Below are 5,697 nucleotides of genomic sequence, written 5' to 3'. Positions count from 1 at the left end.
CACATCTACACATATTGTTATGGCCTTGATTGTAATAATTATGTATGTAATAATGTGCATTGTCCCTGACCAATGAAATAATACGTTATTTGCCTGCCTCATTGTAAACTTCATTGTATTCATTGTAAACCTCATTGTACTGTAAAAACACTGTTAGCAGTTCCCTGTAAAAACATTTACTTACAGACTTTAAAAAAAATGGGAGTTGAACTGAAAGTTCCAGATAACGTGTTCAAAGTGGGCTCAGAGTACACCGAACCTAAGAAAACACGTCCAATAAAATGAATTCCAATCAACAATTGTAGTCCCTGTATTGGAAAAATAAACATTCAAAATGTATGGTTTAATAAGCTAGCATATGTTTTTTTATTTATTCTGAGGGAACAACAATGACTTATTTTAACACAAGCTTCCATCAAATGTATACGTGTACTATAATCTGGTGCCTCTGTACTTATACTTGCATGGCATCCAACTGATTGTTAAATGTATATGTATATGTGTATTTGTACATATCCTTGTGTCTATCATTTAACCTTTAGCACATTGTGAACTGAACCCTGCTTTGTGTCGCTTTGAGAATCAACTCACACAGGTTCAGCCAGTAGATGACAGGATACAAATGGGCTCACATTGCCAGACCTATCTCCACAGCGCTGCAAAATAAGGATTATATGAAGCATAGTCCATATCCACAACCTTACACTTCCGGGATTACCCTGCTGCAGCTGGAAATCCCGCTGTTTGTCCTTCTTTTTGGCCGGACGTCTGTTACCTAACACTTTCTTTGAGTAGGAACTCTAGTGGATCTATGAGGACTATTGTTAACTCCTCCAGATCTCTGCAGGGTAAATCCAGACAAGTAGACAGACTATCTGTCCAATCTGAGGACTATGGTTACCTGGTCCTCAGATCTCTGCAGGGTAAATCCAACTAGCTACTAACTATCTGTCCAATATGAGGACTATGGTTACCTGTCCTCAGATTTCTGCAGGGTCAATCCGACAGCTAGCTAGACTATCTGTCCAATCTGAGACTATGGTTACCTGGTCCTCAGATCTCTGCAGGGTAAATCCAGACAGCTAGCTAGCTATCTGTCCAATCTGAGGACTATGGTTACCTGGTCCTCAGATCTCTGCGGGTAAATCCAGACAGCTGCTAGACTATCTGTCCAATCTGAGGACTATGGTTACTGGTCTCAGATCTCTCAGGGTAAATCCAGACAGCTAGCTGACTATCTGTCCAATCTGAGGACTATGGTTACCTGGTCCTCAGATCTCTGCAGGGTCAATCCAGACAGCTAGGTAGACCATCTGTCCAATTGGAGTTTTTTGTGGCACGACTAAAACAACTTTTAAACATTTTAAAAACAAGACTATTTTGCAGAGGCACCGGGGCTCCGTCCAGCGCTTTGTACCAGCCAAGACAATTGTGATTGGTTTAAAGAAATGCCAATAAACCAGAGCACGTTTTTCTCCTATCCTGGAACTCTGTGTGGACTGGCCAGACCCTCCTGGACAGTGCAGTGGAGGAAGGTCTGGCAAAGCGAGACTACGTGAACCGCAAAACAATCTTGACGTAATTTTTTCATAGCATTTACATTTAAGGAATAGTTTGGCACTTTGATAAATACGCTCATTTGCTTTCATACCACTCTCATGTACTGTGGCTTGCATTAGTTTACTCACCCATGCTAAAGTTGACTAAAAAGAGGACTAAAAAACATCTTTTGGAAATCAATCTTAATGCCTTAATTCAAAAAAATTTAGGAAAATCCAACCTTTTAAGGACACCAATTTTCTTTGTGAATGAATAATGTATTGTAAATACATAAACGTTCTTCCTTAAAATACAGGGGGCATAAGTAAACACCCCCTTGTGTTAAATTCCCATAGAGGCAGGCACATTTTTATTATTAAAGGCCAGTTATTTCATGGATCAGGATACTATGCATCTTGATTCCCTTGGCCTTTGGAATTAAAATACCCCCCCCCCCCCCCCCCCCCCCCCCCCCCCCAGCCCCACCTCCACATCATCACATGCCCTTCCCCATACTTACAGATTGGCATTTTAATTCCAAAGGCCAAGAGAACTTTGTCAGGATGCATAGTATCCTCATACCTTAGCATGGGTCTGTAAACTTATGCAAGCCACTGTATGTATACTAAATATGAAGCTAAAGCTAGCTAACTTAGCTTGGCATTAAGATTGGAAATGGGGAAACAGCCTAGCCTGGCTGTGTCCAAACTTTTAAAAAATGTGCATTGCAACACCAGGCCATATTCGAATCCACATTAGCACTGCATAAAACATGCAATAGCCTAATATTAATTATTTTAATTGAGTCTGCTTTGATCCAATATGTGGAAACACATGTTCCTGGTAAATTACTTTGTAACGGTAACTTTTCTGTTTACCTGCCAATCACAACCACGGAGAATAAATCTGTTATAGAGTTGTGTCATTATAAACAGCATTATGAACCACTTTGCAGTGTGTTGGTGTCTGATTGGCCTTCAGACTTATGGATCTTTTTTTTTCTCCTTTTTACCTGTAGCAACACACCCATACATTGCTCTTTTTGTTATTGAATGATAAAAGATTGGTTGATTTCACTAAATTGTGGTGTAAGTGTTTTACTGTATCTGATCAACAGCCTGAAAATATATTGTGACAATTCTCTGCCATTGGAGGACAAAAAAACTCTACTTATTGTTCCTTCAAAGCTCTAATCATTTCCAGCAGTTGTAAGTGTAATAAGAGGTGACGGATTTAGGTTTTTTAGGGTAAAAAAACCCTAAAATGGGTTAGGTTCCTGCACGGGAGCCTTCAAATAAGGATTTTCCACAGTTGATTTTCATAAGAGACTGGATTTTTCAACCGTTAGATCTGCAATTGTGTGGTTTTGTGTTGGTGTGTGTTTGAAGGTGACTGCAAGAAAGAGATGCTGACAGTCAAAGAGAGATGGAGACATTTCCTTACGCCAATGTGTACAGTGGTTTGTGTGTTTTTTTTCAGGGCATGTAAAAATCTGGGACAGACTGAGCCCTGGGGTGTATAAGTAGCCATCAGCCATCACTGAAGATGAGGTTCAATCCTCTGATAAGAGCTGATGAGAGCCTATGAAACCTGACAGCACGCAGCCCTCTGGAAAATCCAAAAGCCTGGTGATCAAAAGGGGGAGAAATAGCATCAGACAGACGGAGGGAAGAAAATGTAAGAGCTGAGTTCGGTTCCAAGATTTGGTATTCACTCTATGAGACATCTGTTCTTACAAAATGATTGGCAATGAAAACTAGACATGGTCCGATACCATTTTTTGCTTCCCCATATTGATTCTAATACCTGAACTTGGGTATTGGCCGATGCCGAGTACTGATCTGATACCAGTGTGTCATATTTAATATGTTTTAACAGCTGTATACTACTATCCCTGTATGGATGTGATGTGATTTCTATCTTTGTTGGCTCAGGTTAAACTCTCAAACAACAAACGCCACAGCATTTTTTTTTTATGATCCAGTTTGGCAGTCAGTCACAACGGAAAAAGAACATAAATAAACCACTTTAACGTAGATTTTCTTTAGGATTTTAGGATTTTTGCATCGTATCGGTGCATAAACTCCGGTACTTACCGATGCGGCGGTATCGGGGAACATCTCTAATGAAAACCAAAACTATTTCCAGCACACATTTTTGTTCCCCTCTGCATTGGTTTATTGGGTTGATGTTTCAGTCACAAGAACATATGTCTTGAGAAATAAGCCAATGCAGAGTGGAAGTGTGTGGGAATTGTCTTTGTTCTTCTGGAAATGGATATTCCGGTGTAGGGGGGGGTAATTCCCTTCTCTACAAAGGAGACAAAGCAAGCGGAGTGAATGTGGCTTTGAACTGGTAGCTACTTTCATCCTTTACTTGCCAAAATGATAACATGTCATCGTAGAAATGCTGCTTAGAAATATAGGAAATATTGGATTGGATAGAACATAAAGCAATTTTGCCAGCTAAAACAACACATTCATAATTAGTTTCATTTTAAATAAATTGCGTATCAGAATACAATACCCATTTTGTATGGACTTAGTCTGCTCTGTTTAAAAAAGAAATAAAATTGAGTGACGTTCAATGGTATCAGCATTTTGGATGGTGATCATGGAAACATGAATGGGTCATGTGACAAGGACTGGGGACATTAGGCAGCCAAGTGACAGTGTGTGTGTGTGTGTGTGTGTGTGCGGGGGGGGGGGGGGGGGGGGGGGGGGCATTCATATGTCCCCCCTCTTCTAACCTCGCCACTGCTGTGGGCTAATTTTAACATTTAGAATGATGAGCTCAGGTAATAGGGATTTCTCCTATTTGGATAAAAATATATAATACCTTGTCTAATCTTCACTTTGATGAATAATAGAATAAAACTCAATCAGTCTCAGTTGTCCTTACTATAACATAGGTTTATTTTCCCAACACACATCTGACATCAGAGAAGCATTAAGTGTGGACAGCACACATTGGTAGTCCACCAAAAAACTGAAATTCTTCATTCTCAACTTTATATAATACCCATATGTGGTATCCGAACAGCAATGCTGGATGATGTGTGGAAAGAAAACCGCCTCTACACTGTTTCTTGATTATAAAGATTATCATATCAAAGATTCAGCGTCAAGTTACAAGCTCTGCAGAAGCCTGGAGAGTGGGAACCCAATGAACACACTCTAGCGTTCAGTACCTCAGACATACTTCATATAGGATATGTTTAAGTCACATGTTAGATAACATATAGGATTTGCTTGGTGGTAAACCAAAGATCGCATCCAAGTCATCACGTTTTAGCCCAAACATCCCTTCCAAAGTTCCCTCCAACTCAGGACCAAAATACAATGTCAACCCCCTTGCATCCGCAGTATTTAATTTCAACAGAACCTGATTCAAGGTACAAATCATTAGATGCTGCACCCATCTGGGGTGGACCAGTGTCTGTGAAGGCCAAGAACCAGTTCCCATCCATGCTTATTATGAGGATGAGGCATCTCCAAGGTCTTCAGCTTATCAACCAGACAGAGTCAAGTGTGCCGAGTGTGAAGGTCCCCCTGAGTATGTGGTGCTGTCTGACAGGGAGGTCAGAGGTCAGAGAATCTTGGGACATGTATGGACATTAAATGGAACATTGTCCTGTAATTAACACTTGGGTGCATAGTGGCCACTGTTTAGTAAGAATACGTGTTACTTATGTGCAGTGAACTACTTTTCCACTGGAGGAGCTTTAGCTTTTGTAGCAATTGCAGTACAGTAGCCTACCGTATTGCTGCTACAGATTTCCATATGAGCCAATCAACATTTATTTTATTAATTTAAATAAAAAAAAATCAAATTAAATCTGGAAGTTAATCATTCCTTGGTTATATTCTGCAACTGGTCCAGAGTAGCCTAATTGATAAATAAACTGTAAGTTGATAGATAGATAGATAGATAGATAGATAGATAGATAGATAGATAGATAGATATCTATTGATTGTCAAATAAATAACCACGGAATATTGATAGAATTGCGTAACACTGTGATTAGATTACCCAATAAGTACAATACTGATACAATTTCTCCTATTTTGTTGAGATTTGTGTGTTATGCGGTCAGTGAAGGGTTAACAATGTTCCAAGAATTCCCGAGGGAGGAAGAGAAATCCTTCTCAGCTGACG

This window comes from Etheostoma spectabile, chromosome 16, assembly GCF_008692095.1.
Source record: "Etheostoma spectabile isolate EspeVRDwgs_2016 chromosome 16, UIUC_Espe_1.0, whole genome shotgun sequence".
Taxonomy (NCBI): Eukaryota; Metazoa; Chordata; class Actinopteri; order Perciformes; family Percidae; genus Etheostoma; species Etheostoma spectabile.
This window is presented reverse-complemented; position numbering follows the sequence as displayed.